This window comes from Danio rerio, chromosome 22 (genome assembly GCF_049306965.1).
Source record: "Danio rerio strain Tuebingen ecotype United States chromosome 22, GRCz12tu, whole genome shotgun sequence".
NCBI lineage: Eukaryota > Metazoa > Chordata > Actinopteri > Cypriniformes > Danionidae > Danio > Danio rerio.
Window position 1 is genome coordinate 4,365,001 of NC_133197.1, and position 20,000 is coordinate 4,385,000.

Consider the following 20,000-nt stretch of genomic DNA (forward strand, 5'->3'; position numbering starts at 1 on the left):
ATGTAAATTTGGAATTGTTCGACAAAGATGGAATTGTGTGATACAAGTTGGAGTTGTGCGATAAATTTATATTTATGCAATATAAAGATGGAATTTTGCGAAATAAAAATAGATTTGTGCATTCAAAATTTCACAATGTTGAAATTGTGCAATATAAAGTTGGAATTGTGTGATATAAATATAAATTTTTAAAATATAAAAATGAGATTTTGCGACAAAAATAGAAATGAGTGAATGAAGAAATTTTTTTAATGAAATAAATATCAATTTGTGCAGTATAAAAATAGAATTGTGCAACAAAAGGGACATCTTGTAATGAGGCTGGAATTGTGCGATATAAGGTTTACATTATACAATATAAAGTTGAAATTGTATGATATAAAGTTGGGATTGTGCGATATAAAGACAGGACTGTGATCTTAAATCAATTGTGCGATATAAAGTTTACATTTTTTGATATACTGTAAAGATGGAATTGTACAATATAAAGTTGGAATTGTAGGATATAAATTTGGAACTGTGGGATATAAAGCTGGAATTGTGCTACATAAATAATTTGCGCAATACAAAAACAGGAATTTATGACAAAAAAAGAATTGTGCAATATAAAGTCGGAATTTTGAGATTTGCATATAAAGATAAAATTGCACAATATACAGATGAAATTATCTGAAATAAACTTGGAATTGTGCGATATTAAGATGGAATTGTGGGACATTAAGATGGAATTGTGCGATATTAAGATAGAATTGTGCAATATTAAGATGGAATTGTGCAATATAAAGATTGAATTGTGCAATATTAAGATGGAATTGTGTGATATTAAGATAGAATTGTGCGATATAAAGATGGAATTGTGCGATATAAAGATGGAATTGTGCGATATTAAGATAGAATTGTGCGATATGTTAAGATGGAATTGTGCGATATAAAGATGGAATTGTGCGATATGTTAAGATGGAATTGTGCAATATAAAAATGGAATTGTGTGATTTTAAGATAGAATTGTGCGATATTAAGATAGAATTGTGCGATATAAAGATGGAATTGTGCGATATAAAGATGGAATTGTGCGATATAAAGATGGAATTGTGCGATATTAAGATAGAATTGTGCGATATAAAGATGGAAATGTGCGATATGTTAAGATGGAATTGTGCAATATAAAAATGGAATTGTGTGATATTAAGATAGAATTGTGCGATATAAAGATGGAATTATTCGATATAACTATGGAATTGTGCGATATAAAGATGGAACTGTGCGATATATTAAGATGGAATTGTGCGATATAAAACTGGAATTGTGCGATATGAAGATGGAATTGTGCGATATGAAGATGGAATTGTGTGATATAAAGATTGAATTGTGCGATATAAAACTGGAATTGTGCGATATAAAACTGGAATTGTGCGATATGAAGATGGAATTGTGTGATATGAAGATTGAATTGTGCGATATAAAACTGGAATTGTGCGATATGAAGATGGAATTGTGTGATATAAAGATGGAATTGTGCGATATGAAGATGGAATTGTGTGATATAAAGATTGAATTGTGTGATATGAAGATGGAATTGTGCGATATAAAACTGGAATTGTGCGATATAAAGATGGAATTGTGCGATATGAAGATGGAATTGTGTGATATAAAGATTGAATTGTGCGATATGAAGATGGAATTGAGCGATAAAACGATGGAATTGTACGATATTAAGATGGAATTGTGCAATATAAAAATGAAATTGTGCGATATTAACATGAAATTGTGCAACATTAAGATGGAATTGTGCGACATTAAGATGGAATTGTGCGATTTAAAGATAGAATTGTGTGATATAAAGATGGAATTGAGCGATATAACGATGGAATTGTGCGATATCAAGATGGAATTGTGCAATATTAACATAGAATTGTGTGATATATTAAGATGGAATTTTTACGATATAAATTTAGAATTTTGCTGTAAGAAGATGGAATTGTGCGATATAAAGATGGAATTGTGTGATATTAAGATGCAATTGTGCGATATTAAAATAGAATTGTGAGAAATAATGTTGGAATTGTGTCTGAAAAAAAAGTGCAAGGTAGTCAGAATTGCTCAATTCTAAAGTACATTCAGAATTGTGTCATATCATGAGATGTAGTGCAAAAACTGCAAAATATACTTGGATTTAAACAGGTTAGGTTTAAAATTTTCAACACACTTAATCTGATAAACAGAGTCTCATAAAACATGTTTTTGATTTTCAAAAGCCATATTTAAAGAGCCATGTTTTCTAAAGTACTACAAACAAGCATGCTAGTGTAACATTAGGTGACTACTATTATGATAAACGAATGGTTTAAAGAGTTTTTAAAGCCTATCAAGCTAAAAATGGATCTCCACTGCTGACCTCAAATGCCACAACAATCCTAAAAAACCCTTTCTACTTTATTTCACCAGTATAGACTAATCATTTAACATTTTCGGTCTCCTCAGAGCGAGTAAAAAATCGAGCATGAGGTGTTTTCTTCCTTGCAGGACAGAGATCGGACCATCAAAGCGCTCGCTGTCCTCAGTGTTGGCCGTCGCTCAAACTTCAACATTTCTGACAGCAGAAACACAGACTTTCCGCCATTTCTAGTTTCACAAGTCAAGCTGACGTGGAGCTGGGAAAAGCAGAACCTGCTGGGATTTGGAGCTGGAGAGCTGCCAATTATTATTCCGGAGGCACATATCCCGGGTAATCCATAGTTAAATATGTAACACAGCCTGACATTTACTAAGAGAGCTACTCAGAAATTATCAATCCTCAGTTGGATTTTTGGGGCCATATGAGTGGAAGCAGATCTTGTTGAAAATAAGCCAGAGCAAAAGTGTGTGTGTGTGTGTGTGTGTGTGTGTGTGTGTGTGTGTGTGTGTGTGTGTGTGTGTGTGTGTTTCTGCATTCATTTATGCGTAGCTACAAACGAATTATGCAAAATGTATGAAGCAGAATGTGTTTGCGATCGGAGGAAATAAGCATCAAAAGCCCTTGGGAATGTGCCAGATGTATGTTTGTTATTGCTCTGTACGGTAATGTAGATTCTGCGAAGCAAAATATAAAATGTGCAAAATGTATGTAATAAAGAAGGGGTTTAGAGTAGCTAGCTTGGTAATTCTAAACTTGCTGCAACTCACAAGACTCACAATTTTAGCCTTTATTGAGGGAGACACTCAGAATTGTGAGAAATGAAGTTAAAAAAAACAATTGTAACTAAAAGAAAAATAGAATTGTGTGATATAATTATATCGCACAATTACATTTTTACAACGTACAATTCAAATGTTACATCACACAATTCCATCGTCACAATTTCATCTTTAAATTGTACAAATCAAACTTCATATCGCACATTTCCATCTTTACATTGTACATTTCCATCTTTACGTTGTATTATTTACTTCATATGTTGTACAATTCCATCTTCACGTCACACAATTCCATCTTTAAATCGTACAAGCCGAACTTCACATTGCAGAATTCCAACTTTTTAAAATAAACTATTTTGAATACGTCGTACAATTCCATCTGTCACACAAATCAAACCTTACGTCACACAAGTAGATCTTTTCATAAAATTGCACAATTCTCACTATAATAATATTAATTTCATCTCGTCACAATTTTAACTTTTGACAGCAAAATTCCAATTTTTTTAAATCACACAATTCCAAGTATATTGTACATTTACACTGTACAATTCCATCTTTAAATCATAAAATTCAAACGTTATATTGCACAATTCCAACGTCATACCGCACATTTCCATCTTTATATTCAGCAATTCCAAATTTTTAAAATCACACAAAAGCACACAATTTCAAATATATCGCACAATTCAATCTGTTGCACAGTTCCATCCTAAAATCTTCCAATTCAAATTTTATCGCACAATTTTTATAAATCACATAATTCTCACTATAATATTAATTTTATCTCTCTCACAATTTTAACTTTTGACAGCACAATTAATTTTTTTTAAATCACACAATTCCGAATATATATTGTACATTTACACTGTACAATTCCATCTTTATATCGTAGAATTCAAACGTTATATTGTGCAATTTCAACTTCATACCGCACAATTCCATCTTTATATTCAGCAATTCCAACTTTTTATAAATCACACAATTTCGAATATATCGCACAATTCAATCTGTTGCACAATTCCATCTTAACATCATCCAATTCAAACGTTATATTGCACAATTCCATCTTTACGTCATACAATTCTCTCTTTGCATTGTATTTATTTTTATTTAGCACAATTCCATCTTTAAATCGTACAAGCCAAACTTTACATTGCAGAATTCCAACTTTTTTTAAATAATCAATTTTGAATACAATTCCATCTTTGTTGCACAATTCAAACTTTATGTCACACAACTAGATCTTTTATATATCGCACAATTCCCACTATATTAATAATAATATTAATTTAATTTCTGTCACAATTTAAACTTTTGGACAGCACAATTTCCGAATATATATTGTACATTTACACTGTACAATTCCATCTTTACATTTAGCAATTCCAACTTTTTAAAAATCACACAATTCCGAATATATCGCACAATTCAATGTAGCACTATTCCATCTTAACATCATCCAATTCAAACTTCATATCTAACAATCCCATAATTATCTCTTTGCATTGTATTATTTTTATTTTTGCACTATTCCATTTTTCATGTTGCACAATTCCATCTTTAAATCGTACAAGTAAAACTTTACATTTCAGAATTCCAACTTTTTTAAAACAAACAGTTTTGAATACATGTCGCACAATTCCATCTTCGTCACACAGTTCAAACTTTACATCGCACAAGTAGATCTTTTTATGAATCGCACAATTCCCACTATAATAATATTAATTTTATTAGTTTATTGATCTGCTTTCACTCTATGTGGGCGGAGTAATACTCAAGGGTGAAGAGGCTGTACAAGTGCTGAAAATGCAGAAATAAATGCAATGCAAAATGCAAACTAGCCCAGCTGGGACTCGAATCAGCGACCTTCTTGCTGTGAGGCAGCAGTGCTAACCACTGAGCCACCATGCCAACCAATTATATCGCACAATTAAATTTTTTTGTTCCAAAGTTTTCTTTTTACAGTATATCGGCCAATTTTAAAATTATACTGCAAAAATCGAACTCCGATAATCTGCACTGTATTCTGCCCAAAAAAAAAAGAAAACGGCAGCTGCGGTTGCCAGAATTTTCCCGTTAAAACCAAAGTAGATAATCGTTAAAAAATAGTTCTAGATTTTATTTTAATTACCAAACGTATTTATACCATAATCTATACTATATTTAATTAATAGTGTTAATACACAGATGTTTCGAAGCACTAACAATACCAACAAACAAAATTATAATAAAATTATAGTGTCATGCAGGGAATTTTGGCGAAATTAAGTTCAATCAATAAAAGAGATACTCACAGTAAATATCACTTACTGTTAATGGTAATATGATTTTTACTGTAGAATTTTTACAGTATTTAAATTTGTTGATTTAAAAAAAAAAAAGTCCTTACCGCCGTTGCCGAAATTCCCCAGTCTGCAGCACATTAGCAGAACACGACTATCTGTTTATCCGGCAGATCTGTTGATCCCAGTTTATAAATAAAGTTGAAGAGTAATAAAGACTTCACACCGGTGACCCTTGGGTTGCCAGAAAAATAAAAAGTAAAGTAAATCAGATCGATGGCTTTCTCCAGAGGCCTGATGCTAAACCAGGATCCAAACATTCACCGGCACACACACACACCGCATCAACATCAACAGATCGATACCAATTACTGACGATTTTACACCGGTAAAAAGAGATGAGGAGGAAAACATGCACTCACCGACTTATGAAATATCATCGTTTTGCAGAGCCGAGATTGGCAGAACTGTGTTTACATTCGGCCAAATCAACAATGACAGCAAAGATAAATCATTAGCACTTCAAGACAAATTCCATATTATTAAGAATAGACACTTTTTTTGTTGTTGTTTATAATTAATCTAAAATGAGTATATTTATTGAAACATTAATTTATTGATGTACATTTTTTTATTGTACGTTGTGGAAATGATGTCGAAGTTGAAAAGCTGTTGTATTGTGCAGTATTTGATTTAGTTTATTTATTAGCAATTTATTTAATTTAAAAAAACTAATTTAATATATGGAGGATGGTTTGGAGCAGGGGTCACCAGTCTCGCTCCTGGAGGTCTGATGTCCTGCAGGGTTTAGCTCCAACTTGCCTCAACACACCTGCCTGGGCGTTTCTAGTATACCTAGTAAGACCTTGATTAGCTTGTGCAGGTGTGTTTGATTAGGGTTGGAGCTAAAATCTGCAGGACACCGGCCCTCAGGGAACAAGTTTGATGATCCCTGGTTTAGATCATCACAATATTTAATTTTATTTTTTCCCCAAAATTTGAACACCGGAATGATGGCAAATATTTTGAGTGTTGTGATTTTGGGGAGTCAATCAAATGATGTATTGGATATAATTTAATTGAACAAAAAAATTGGGAAAAAAAAATTATGATGAAATTAGCATTTTAATAATAATAATAATAATAATTCCTTACATTTCTATAGCACTTTTCTGGGCACTCAAAGTGCTTTTTACACATGGGGGAGAATCTCCTCATCCACCACCAGTGTGCAGCATCCACCTGGATGTCGCGAAGGCAGCCATTTTGCACTAGAACGCACACCACACAATAGCTGATTGGTGGAGAGGAGGCAGAGTGATGAAGCCAATTATGATATGGGGAGGGTTAGGAGGCCATGATGGACAAAAGCCAGCGGGCAGATTTTGCCGATTTTGGTGAATTGACCAAACTAAATTGGTCGTAGTGTATATGTGAATGCGAGTATTTGTGTTTCCCAGTACTAGATTGCAGCTGGGAGGAGTTCCACTGTGTAAACTATATGCTTAATAAGTTGGCAGTCCCGCTGTGGTGACGCCTGATAAATAAGGGACTTATGCTAAAGGAAAATTAATGAATAAATGTGATAAAATTTGCTTTAGCCTTTTAGCACGTCATTGCGATGAAAGTATCTTTAGACTTTTAGTATTTTAACGCTGTGAAGTTTAAAATGCTAAAAGTTTTGCATTTTATTGTGATGACAACTTTTTAACATTTTTCTTATGAAATTAGCTTTATCCTTTTTAATCCAATTTATTAATTAGCTTTATCCACCAAGATTCTTGACCTTTTTTTTTGTTGTTTGACCCTGCATAAGCACGTGCTCCTCTCGAGATTAGTTCATAATAAACTTTACTTAGCATTTTATTGCAATTAAATTAGCTTTAGCCTTTCATTGCAATGAAATTAGCTTTATCCTTTTAGCATTTAATGTGCCGAAATTAACTCTGGCCTTTCAACGTTTAATTGCGATGAAATTAGCTTCAGCTTTTTAGCATCTTATTGTAATGAAACCAGCTGTAGCTTTATCCTTTTTACATTTTTAACAGAATTAGCTGAAGCCTTTTTGCATTTTACTGAAATAAAATTAGCTTTATCCTTTTTACATTTTTTATAGAATTAGCTGTAGCCTTCAAGCATTTTATAGCAACAAATATGATTTTATAACCCAGCCGGCATTTCAACGGTGATTCAACGTTGAATCAACGTCAGGTCTATGGTTGGATCAACGTTGAATTACCTTTCGATTTTGCAAATTGGATCAACGTTTATATAGTGACGTTGTTTCACCGTTGGACCACCACCGGTGATTCACCGTTGAAATCACAACGTTGTTTCACTCTTACCTTTTTCATGGGTGAATTATGGTCGTTTTGTAGACGTTGAATGAAGGTTGAATTACCTTTCGATTTTGCAAATTGGATCAACGTTGATACCGTGACGTTGTTTCACCGTCATACATTTCAACATAAGTTAAATAGAAATTACATACAACGCAAAGTCCATAAATATAACAAACAAAATTTTACTAATAAAAAATACACGACACAAATACACAACTTAGTCTGTGTATCAATTTATTTAATACACACCTAATTATTTCATTTATTCTAAATATACAGCAACATTTACAGCATACATAGTTCATTAAAACCATGCAGGTTACTATACATGCTCAAATACAGAAAAAGGCATACAATTAAATAGTCACTTTTTAATTAGGTTTCATGAATTAAAGTTAATGTTTATAACATGAACAAAGAACAAATACTTGTACAGCATTTATTAATCATTTAATTAATTGAAATATGTCCCGATGCTATTAAAATCAAAATGTATGCTTGTTAACATTAATGCACTGAGCTGACATGAACTGTACTTTCTTTATATGAAAGATGCTTCATTGTTCTTTGTTCATGTTAGTAAATACATTAACACTTACTAATACAACCTTATTGTAAAGTGTTACCGTCTAACCTAACTAAATTAAACTAAGTAACTAAACTACGCTTCAACCACCACTGTCTCCAAAATACAATTCTGTTTACAAAGTTTACAAAATACCCATTTTTAAAGTGGCTGCAGTAAAAAATAAAATAAAAAACATCACTCACAACTAAGAATCACAAGTGAAATACATTACATCTGTTTGAGGTTTTATAGGTTGAGAGAAACACTTGAGGTAAAAGATGGCACTGGGGACAAAGAATCAAGTGTAAAACACTTAAACATCTATATCAGTCTAGCACTTAAATACATATTTATTTCTCAAACACCAGGTGAGTTTCCTACAAAATCAATAATGAGGTTTGCTATTCCAATTCATTGTAAATGAATGGCTTCACTTTCACAATAGTGAAAACTCATGCTATAATTTAAACCTGACATTACTCCTTCACTTTGCAGGTCTGCATGCTAAATATTTAGTAGTTTTTTTTTTTTTTTTTGTATAAAGTACATCTATTGTGTTTAGCATTACTGCAGCAAAACTGAGCACCTGTGACAGTGGAACATGTAGACAAATATTTCAGTAAATCAAACACAACAGTAAAAGCAATTTGTTATTCCATTATTATTATTAGTATCATAAAAATTGCATGTTCACATGGGTCTTATAATAATGGCTCACATTTGTGAATGTAGGACCACTATTTCACTATTACATGTCACATTAAGTGTTCATATAGGTTCTGTTATTAATTACTTGTGTCATCCCAGAGACTTGTTAATCTTCAGAACACAAACTAAAATATTTTAGATTAAATGCCTCATCCTCTACAGACAGCAATGGTCCCAAGATGGTCATTGTCATAATAAGGCACAAAACACATTGTCAAAACGTTCCATGTGACTTCAGTAATTTCAACTGTGAACATACCAAGCTCCAACAACACTTTAGTGAGGCAAAACAAAACAGTAAATACTAATGTGTTTGCATATATCTCTCCCGCATCAGATCAGCGTGTGTGTTTATTACGAGCAGTAAGTACACACCATGACCTGTTGTGGCAAAGGCAAACAAGTTATTTTTACAGTACTTACTGTGATTTAACCTTTATGACAAATGTACTGGACCTGTTACTACACCTGATATATCACTATCTTTTATGAACACAAATTTCACTGTAACGGGTGCTGTTGTTTTGCTCCAGTTACACCTTTAGAGAACACCGTACTAGTCAGACATCCATACAAAAGCAGAGAGTTTGGTCTTGTGTAGCAGAACTGCATTAGATGTCTGTCTGTCTAGGCTGACACTGGTTTAGGCCATCAGTATGTCCTTGATGCCCTCAAATGGAGCTTCCAGAAAACCTGCAATAAATGAAATACGAGGTTACAACTAAGTTGGTATCAGCTATTATACAAAGTGAAATTCAAATATTTATTTTTTATTGAATCCAAATTTGTCCTATAATATCGCCACACTCAATAATTTTGACTCATCCATCCGAATATTCCTAACTAAGAGAAGTGAAGAATTAGGTGTGATGTCGTCAGGAAGCCCTTCGCCACCACCGGTGCCAGCATTTCCAGAATTCTAATTTCAGATTCTCGAAAAAATTGCTTTTTTTTTTTTTTTTTTTTTAACCAAGGCTGCAGTAAAGAATCATGAAACATTCAACACATCTAATAATTACAAGTTGTCGTAAACCATTACATGTACTGTAAAAGCTGTTTAAAGCTTTTTAGACATGGTTGAGAAAAACTCTAGAAAGAGTAGCACTTCTGTAAAAGTCTGCATGTAGGACAGAGAATAAAAGGGATAGTTAAAAATTTGTATTCTGTTGTCATTTACTGACCACATTGAACACAAAAGAAGATATTTTGAAGAAAGCTGCAAATCTATTTAACCATTGACTTCTATAGTATTTTTTTCTACTATGGAGGTCAATGTTTACAGGTTTTTAGTTTTTTTTCAGAATAGCCTCTTTTGTGTTCAACAAAATAAACTCATAATGGTTTAAAACCATTTGGGGAGTAAAATGTGAGTACATTTTCATTCTTGGGTGAACTATCCCTTTCAGTTGGAAAACACCAGAATTCTTAAGTAGACCCTTTTCGCAAGACAGATGATGCATTTAATTTCTTCTTAATCCTCAAGTTTTTAATATTTAGATTTATTTGAATAGCATGTTTATTTATTTGTTTTAATGACATTTAATAAATACAACTTCTCAATGACATCACATGTACTGGACCTGCTACACATGTATCACTATTTTTTTGAATACAAATTTCACTGTAACAGGTGCTGTTGTTTTGCTCCAGTAATACCTTTAGAGAACACAGTAGCAGTCAAGACATCTATACAAAAGCCTTGGTGTGGAGTAGCAGAACGGCAGTCTGTCCAGGCTGACACAGGTTTAGGCCATCTGCGTGTTCTTGATGCCCTCAACTGGACCTTCCAGAAAACTCAGAAAGTTAAAACCCATTACACCTTTTATCTGGTACTATACAAAGTGTAATTTAAGCATTAATTTCTCACTAAATACAGATTTGTTCCCCAATACTGTCACATAGTATAACATCACAACATGATTTCACAATAATAATATCAATATAACAATATAATATCACAACATAGCCTAACAATCAATAAACAAACAGATTAGAAAGAGAATATCACCAACCAAAGCACCAAGAAGATTTAACAGATAGTTAAAGGTAAAGTAAACTTACATGGACAAAGCCTTTTCCATTCAATGCTGTGCAAGTTAGTGCGTCTCTGGAGTAAGTTACATGTCTAAAAGCAAAAACAACAACAACAGTGAAACGACAGCAGTTAACTTTGTAATAATAACACTAATAATGCAGCGTATAAAATGGATATTGTTTTATAACGTTGCTCAGTAACTTTAAACTGCGTTTGGAGTTTATCGCTTTGAATTTGCCATAAAAACGCTCATTTAGACTAACGTTAAACATGTGACATTACCTCGAGGTTAGCTGCGCGTCACCGGAGTGCAAACAAGACTAAAAACAAACTGGAAAGTTTTAAATGCTTCAAAATTCGAAACACTACACCTCAAAAGTCACGTTTAAGATACACTGACAAAATCGGGGGGTAAATAAAACGTTAAAGCATCTAAAAACACGCTTACCTCTGAATTCTGCTGCACTGCAGGTCAGGTGTTCGTAATTACGTGAAGTAAAGCGCTGCGCGTGGCCGCGTGCGCGGAGTCCTCCAATACCATGGTAACCAAACATGTTGAATGTTGGGTGAAGCCATGACGTTAATTCAACATACAGATCATGATAAAAAAATGTCAACGTTGATTTGTACAAGGATTTCTGTAACTTTTTTCAACCATTTATCATTCAACATTGTTTCAACATTAAAGCAACAACTGACATATTTTCAACCACATTTCAACGTTGAAGCCTTGTCATATGCAGGCTGTTTTTCAACCATTCAACATTAAACGTTCTATCAACATTATTTCAACGTTCAAAACACAACTGACCTTATTTCAACCATATTTCAACGTTGAAGGTCGGTCGTGTGCCGGCTGGGAATTTATTAGAATTAAAATAGCTTAGCTAACATTTATTTGTGACAAAATTTGATTTAGTCTTTTAGTATTTATTGCGATGACACTGGCTTTAACCTTTTAACACTTTAGTGTAACGAAACTAGATTTGGCCTTTTTTTTAAATTAGCTTTAGCCTCATAGCGCTTTATTTTAGAAATTATATCAAAAGAGTGTTTAAATGTCAAAAAATGTAAACGTAAGATAAATTAATGTATTTTTAAAACAAACGTAATATATTACGCAGTGAGTTCATTTTGCTTCGATCAAAATCTTACTTTAAGACACAAAATATTGTCATTACTGATTCTGAAATTGTGTAAATACTGAGATTTGTTTATAGTTCAGATTAACCTTTTTTTTTTGCCATAGCGAGACAAAGGAGTCTGCAGATTCATTAGATTTTAAATTTCTGTGTTGTGGAAATGATGTGGTAATCATACTAGCCGTATGATGATGAATTCAGCCTAAAGCATCGTCTTAAAAAAAGGAAAAAACAACAATGAGAGTCTCTCCTGAGGAAGAAATGTCATCTCCAAACACCTGCTGTTCACAAAACTACAGGGAAACGTGGGATAATGTTAGAGCATCAGCTGACCTGAGACCAGTTACTGCGCACACACACACTCACGCATAGTCTCATACACAAACATATACAGACAAACACACACTCATATACACACACACCAACTCGCACAAGCACACATACTCGGTCTCATACACGCACTCAGATAAACTCAAACACACACATTCATATACACACTAATACTCACACCTACACACACACAATTATATACATGTGCTGCGCACACACAAAAACTCACACTTAAACATATAATCATTCATACATGCACACAATCTCAGACACACATTCATATACGCACTCAAACACACACTCTACACTCACATATACATAAATATATACATGCGCACACAAACATATAAACACACACACTCACAGACACTAACATTCATTCATTCACATACACTCAGACACACTTCTTCATTCATATATACATACACACACACACACACACACACACACACACACACACACATATATATATACACATACACACACACACACATATATACATACATACACTTCATACATACATGTGCACACTCAAACACATTCGCTCACACAGTCTCATACACACACTCATATAAACCCAAGCACATATTCAAAAAACATATTCATATACACACTCATACCCACACACACCCTCTCTACACTCTCTCACACACACACAATCATATATACGCGCACGCACACACACACACACACACACACACACACACACACACACACACACACAGACAGAGAGAGCTGAAGCTGAAGGCAGTTATTTCTCTGTCCCTCTGGATGTGATAAGCTGGAAGAGTCTCTCTCCATCATCTCCGCTATCGGCTGCTGATCTGCTCAGGAGAGAGCGATACTGAAACACTAATCCATGCATTACGCTTCCTGGATTAGATTATATTGTGCTGAAGCGCAGGAGGAAGCGCACAGCATCTGAGACTCACGCCTGTCTGCTCAACTGCAGACAAAAAGAAACACTTTTCATGATCACGTCTGAGTGCCGGCAGTCAATATGCTTATCTTACATAATAGATGTCATTTCCGTCATATCAGCGGTGATGATGGACTTTGTGTGACAGGGTTTTGTTATGGAGATGACATTATGTCTTAATGGGTTTGAATTATTGACAGGATCATTTTATCTGGAATGCCTTAAATGCTTATACTGGTAATGACACTCAGATCGGAAGTGATATTTACTTTACTTTTTATTTTGCGTATCACGTTTCATTTTGTCACTTATGAACTCATTTAACTACACAAACATTTAAATAGATAAAATGGGATATTTAAAATGTATTATTATTAGCAGCTGTGTACAATTCTTTAAATTAAACTAATTTGCATATTTTCATAGCTTATTATTAAGATGCTGAATATTTGTTGACTTATTACCGGTCAGTCTGTAATTTTGTAATACAAGGAGGGAAGGACGGAAAGGCCAACAGGAAGGACAGATAGACGGACAAGCCAACAGGAAGGAAGAAAGGATGGACAAGCCAACAGGAAGGAAGGAAGGAAGGAAGGAAGGATAGAGGCAAGCAAGCAAGGACAGACAAGCCAACAGAAAGGAAGGACGGACAGATGAACTAGCCAACAGGAAGGAAAGGAAGGACAGAAAGGCCAACAGGAAGGACAAGACAACAAGAAACAAGGAAGGACGGACAGACAAAAAAAAGTAAGGAAGGAAGGAAGCAAGGAAGGAAGGAAGGAAGGAAGGAAGGAATCAAGGAAGGAAGGAAGGAAGGACAAACCAACAGGAAGTAAGGACAGAAGGACAAGCCAATTGGAAGGACGGACGGACGGACAAGCCAACAGGAAGGAAGGAAGGACAAGCCAGCAGAAAGGAAGCAAGGACAGACAAACAAGCCAACAGGAAGGAAAGAAGGAAGGAAGGACAAGCCAATCGGAAGGAAGGAATGACCAGCCAACAGAAAGGAAGGAAGGAAGGATGTATGTATGGATGGACAGAAAGACGAACTAGCCAACAGGAAGGGAAGAAAGGAAGGAAGAAAGAACAGACGGACAAGCCAACAAGAAGGATGGATGGACGGACAAGCCAACAGGAAGAAGAGAAGAAAGGACGGATGGACAAGCCAACGAGAAGGACGGTAGGGTGGACCGACAAGACAGCAGGAAAGAAGAGAGGAAGGAAGGACAGACAAGCCAACAAGAAGGAAGAAAGGACAAACAAGCCAACCAGGAAAAAAAAGAAGGATTGAAGAAAGACAGACGGACAAGCCAACAGGAATGAAGGAAGGAAGGAAGAACGGACGGACTGAAAAGCCATCTGGAAGAAAGGAATTAAGCAAGGACAGACAGACAAGCCAACAGGAAGGAAGGAAGGAAGGAAGGAAGAAAGGACAAGCCAACAGGAAGAAAGGACAGAAAGACAAGCCAATTGGAAGGATGCAAGGAAGGGCGGACGGACAGACAAGCTAACAGGAAGGAAGGAAGGAAGAACAAGCCAACAAAGGAAGCAAGGACAGACAAACAAGCAATCAGGAAGGAAAGAAGGAAGAAAGGACAACCCAATAGGAAGGAAGGAATGATCAGCCAACAGAAAGGAAGGAAGGAATGATGTATGGATGGATGGACAGAAAGACGAACTAGCCAACAGGAAGAAAGAAAGAAAGGAAGAAAGAACAGATGGACAAGCCAACAGGAAGGATGGATGGACAGACAAGCCAACAGGAAGAAGGGAAGAAAGGATGGATGGACAAGCCAACGGGAAGGAAGGTAGGGTGTACGGACAAGCCAGCAGGAAAGAAGGAAGAGAGGAAGGAAGTACAGACAAGCCAACAAGGAAGAATGGACAAACAAGCCCACAGGAAGAAAAGAAGAAAGGAAGAAGGACAGACGGACAAGCCAACAGGAATGCAAGGAAGGAAGGAAGAACGGAGGGACTGAAAAGCCAACTGGAAGAAAGGAAAGAAGAAAGGACAAGCCAACAGGAATGAAGGAAGGATGGACGGACAAGCCAACAGGAAGTAAGGACGGACAAGCCAACACTGTAGATAGGTAAACCGTTAGATAGATACTAGGTGGTTACTAGAATGTTGTTTTGTTGCAACACTGTTGCTAAGTTTTGCCTGAGGATGCTGGGGTTTTGCTATATGGTGGCTAAGGTTACCAGGTAGTATTGACCTTATTCTAAAATGCGGAAGTGCGCCTGTTTTCGCGATTGTCTTAGAACTTCCGTTTCAGTCGCCTATGGGAGAAATGACAAGGAATAATAAACGGCAAAAAACGGTCAAACTACTTGCTCTACAAACAAATGTTTGCATGACTATACAGACCAAGTAGAATAATATAACAAGGAAATATCAGTTTACAACATCAAACAGCAAAACAAGCAGTTTTTAATGTCTAAAAATTAATGGAAGTGAATCAGACCGGAAGTCTCGTGCCAAAAAGGTTAAAATGGCAGCGCCCGCTCTTCTGCGGAGAATAAGGTCAATAGCGTTGTGGTACAATATTTCTCTAAGGTTGATAGGGTTTCTTTGAGGTTGCTAGGGTGTTGCCTTGTGATTACATAGACATTCTGAGAGGTAGCTAGGAGGTTGCTAGGCTGTTGCTATATGATTACTAGGGTCTTCTGTGTGGTTACTACTGTTCGGTTTTGTTGCTACACTAAATAAACAATAGATTTTTTTAATAAATAAATAAAAATAAAGATAAATAAATGTATAAATAAAATAAATTATGAATAAATGTTTTTCAGTATTCACGTAATAAAATATATATGTAATATTTTTGAATTATTTATTTTTAAAGAAAATACTTTATTATTATTATTATTATTAGTAGTAGTAGTAGTAGTAGTAGTAGTATTAGTATTATTATAATTATTAAAGAATATACAATTTTATTTGCAAAAACTGAAAATACACCAGATATTTTGTGCCAATATTAATCATATTGTAAACCGTGGGATAATAATAATAATAATAATTATAGTGTTTTTTTAAATGGTCATTTCCACATTGTTGAGATTGTATTGTTGCAAGTGTCACACATTTACACAACTTTTGGTCTCAAACAAACTACAGTATGAAACTTTCACATAACGAAATACAAACTAAAATACGTTTGCTCGACTAGAAATCAGCTTCTGACAAATAAAATTGGCGGTGTTTGCAGAAACATTTGGGAATTGTCTTTTGTGGTAAAGTGGTTTGAATGCCAGCGCTGCGTCTCTTTTGTGCGCTGCTTGTTTACCTGTGCTTTTCTTCTGCTGGTGCTTGTTTGATGGAGAAATAAATTGATAAGCGAGGGCTGCGAGCGCAGAATCGATCCGTCAATCTGAGTGTGTTTTTATACCTGGAGATGAGCAGCGGTGAACGCAGCGGGAGAGACGCTCATCAATCAATGAGACTCAAGAAAGCACACATCAGCCAGAGCACAGCAACACAACTCAACCTGCGGCTTCACGGGGGAATCAACAAACAAACACACACACACACACACACACACACACACACACACACACACACACACACACACTATATCAATATAATACAATGCTGAAATAATGTTAGTATATTAGGGATGCAATGATTTTAGATCATGTTTGGTACGATTGTAGTCGGAAGGAGGAGGGGGGGGGTCACGATTTGTTACTAGGGTGTTGCTATGCTGTTACTAGGTAGCTACTAGGTTGTTTGTGCTACAATATTTCTCAGGTTTCCCTAAGGTTTCTAGGGTGTTGCTATGTGGTTGCTTAGACTATCTGGAAGGCTGTTGTTGTAGGATTACTAGGGTCTTCTGTGTGGTTGCTAGGTGGTTACTAGAATGTTTTGTTGCTAAATGGTTCCCAGGGTTTTCCTGAGGTTGCTAGGGTGTTGCGATGTAGTTGATAGGGCGCATATTGTTACTAGAATGATCTGTGGTGTAGCTACAATATTTCTCGGGTTTTCCTAAGGTTGCTAGGGTGTTGCTATGTGGTTGCTAAGACATTCTGAGAGGCTGCTTGGCTGTTGCCATAAGATGACTAGGATCTTCTGTGGGGTTGCTAGGTGGTAACAAGAATGTTTTGTTGCTACATTTTTTCCTAGGGTTTCCCTGAGGTTGCTAGGATATTAGGTGTTGTAGCTACATTATTTCTCGGAAGCTTCCCAAGTTTGCTAAGGTATCCATGAGGTTGCTAGGGTGTTACTATGTAGTTGTTAAGACATTCTGAGATGTTTCATGGCTGTTGCTATAGGATTACCAGGGAGTTCTGCATGGTTGCTTGGTGGTTACTAGAATGTTTTGTTGCTACATTGTTCCTACTGTTGCAATGGTGTTGCTAAGACATTCTGAGAGGTTGCATGGCTATTGCTATAGCATTACTTGGGTCTTTTGTGTGGTTGCTTACCTGAGGTTGCTAAGGTGTTGCTATGTGATTGCAAGGCATTTTTGATGGTTTACTGGGAGGTTGTTAGTGTCTTGTTATAGAATTAATAGGTTTATCTGTGTGGTTGCTAGGTGTTCCGTTTTGTTGCAACATTGTATCTAGAGTTACTCTAAGGTTGCTGGGGTGTTGCTATGCTGTTGCTAGGGTGTTTTGTTTTGTTGCTGCAATGATGCTAGGGATTTAGAGGTTGCTATGGGGTTGCCATGGGATCACTGAGATCTGTCTTGTTGGTAGAAGATTAGTAGCGTGTTCTGTTTTGTTGCTTTAATGTTTCTAGAGATTCACCATAGGTTGCTAAGGTGTTGCTATGTGGTTGAGTCATTCTGCATAGTTGCTAGGTAGATACAAATTGCTAAAATGTTGCTAGTGTGTTGCTATGGGGTTACTATGATGTTCTATGTGGTTGATAAGTGCATCCTAGGGTGCTCTGTTTTGCTTCTACAATGTTTCTAGAGCTTCCCTTCTTAGGTTACTAGGGTGTTGCTATGCTGTTGTAAGGTAGTTACTAGGGTGTTTTTTGTTAAAGCTACATGTTTTCTATAGTTTCTCTAAGGTTGTTACGGTGTTGCTATGGGGTTTCACTATGGGGGTTGCTGGGGTCTTGCTACAGGGTTACTTTTGTGAAGTTGCTATGATGTGTATAGGGTTTCCCAGATGTTGCAAGGGGGTTCCTAAAGAGTTCTCTTTTGTTGCTACAATGCTAGGATTGCTGAGGTTGCTGCTACGATGGTGTAAAGGCATTCTGTGTGTTGTGATGAGGCATCTGGGGTGAACTTGCTCAGCTCGGCGCACACACACACACACACACACACAAAGTGGTCTCTCATGTTGAGGAGCGATTGCATCAGTCGCTGGAGCTCTGGAATCTGCTGACAGCACCAGGATTGAGGAAGCAGAAGCAGATCTTCCACTGATGAAAGACAGACTGCAGATCAGACCAGACCACATCTGAGTATCTCTCTCTCTCTCTCACACACACACACACACACACACACACACGCTGTCGTGAGTCAGAACAACTGCACTGCTCACACTGACCATCATCAAAACATTCCCCACAATGCACTCTGACACACACATGCAATATGCATGACCACAGCAGACCAGAGCACAACACAAATCACAACACACACACAAAACTACTACATATAAATACAACTAAATCAATCATGTAAAGGACTGAAATTAATATTATAAAATAAAGGTTATCATGTAGTTAATCATGTATTGTTATTATTATTATTATTATTATTATTATTATTATTATTAATAGTGAAGTTTCACAACCCAATTTCGGGAGGGGCATGTAATATGATTGACCGCAGCTGGTCTCTCATCTATGATTAGTTAGCCAATCAGATTCATCTAAACCCACTATAAGTAGCGTAGCTAAACTTACTCCGCTATCTTCGTTTTCCAAAGAAACCCCTCATTCACCCCTTCTCCCCCTTTCTTCCTTTATCACGGGGAGCTTCTGAGAAACTACCTGATCTCGTGCTCCCCTTACATGCTCGATTGACCAGGCGGGAGCCCTGGGCTCTATTAAGAAGGTCGCTGGTTCAAGTCCTGGCTGGGTCAGTTGGCATTTCTGTGTGGAGTTTGCATGTTCTTACCGTGTTCCCGTGCATTTCCTCCGGGTAACCCACAAGTCCAAAGACATGCGTTACAGGTGAATTGGGTAAGCTGAATTATCCATAGTGTATGTGTGTGAATGAGTGTGTATGGATGTTTCCCAGTGATAGGTTGCAGCTGGAAGGGCATCCACTGCGTAAAACATATGCTGGATAAGTTGGTGATTCATTCCACTGTGGCGACCTCAGATTAAAAGGAAGACTAAGCCGCAAAGAAAATGAATGAATTTTACACAACTTGACAGCAGAACGTCTCTCACCAAACTCCAAATTTCCAAACAGATTACTTGTTTTAAAAGTATAAACACATCAAAGTGTTATTCAATCAATACAACGATGAAACATTGATAGACACGGTAAATAAATGAGTCTTGCTTGTGAATGTCTTAATGTTTCACA

The 20,000-nt window shown here is 36.0% G+C and overlaps 2 long non-coding RNA genes across 4 annotated transcripts in view; both read right to left on the reverse strand.

Annotated features, from left to right (window-relative positions):
• LOC141380132 (uncharacterized) overlaps positions 1 to 20,000 on the reverse strand; it is a 337,436-nt gene that overhangs the window by 286,310 nt on the left and 31,126 nt on the right. The gene's annotated exons all lie outside the window — the stretch shown is intronic.
• LOC141380206 (uncharacterized) lies at positions 8,013 to 11,609 on the reverse strand. 2 transcript variants are annotated; one of them, XR_012397843.1, is made up of 4 exons: positions 11,561 to 11,609; positions 11,139 to 11,202; positions 10,734 to 10,860; positions 8,013 to 9,770 (listed from the first exon to the last, which is right to left on the reverse strand). It is a non-coding gene; the product is annotated as an uncharacterized lncRNA (long non-coding RNA). The 2 variants fall into 2 exon arrangements; XR_012397844.1 differs by having other exon boundaries at positions 11,395 to 11,609.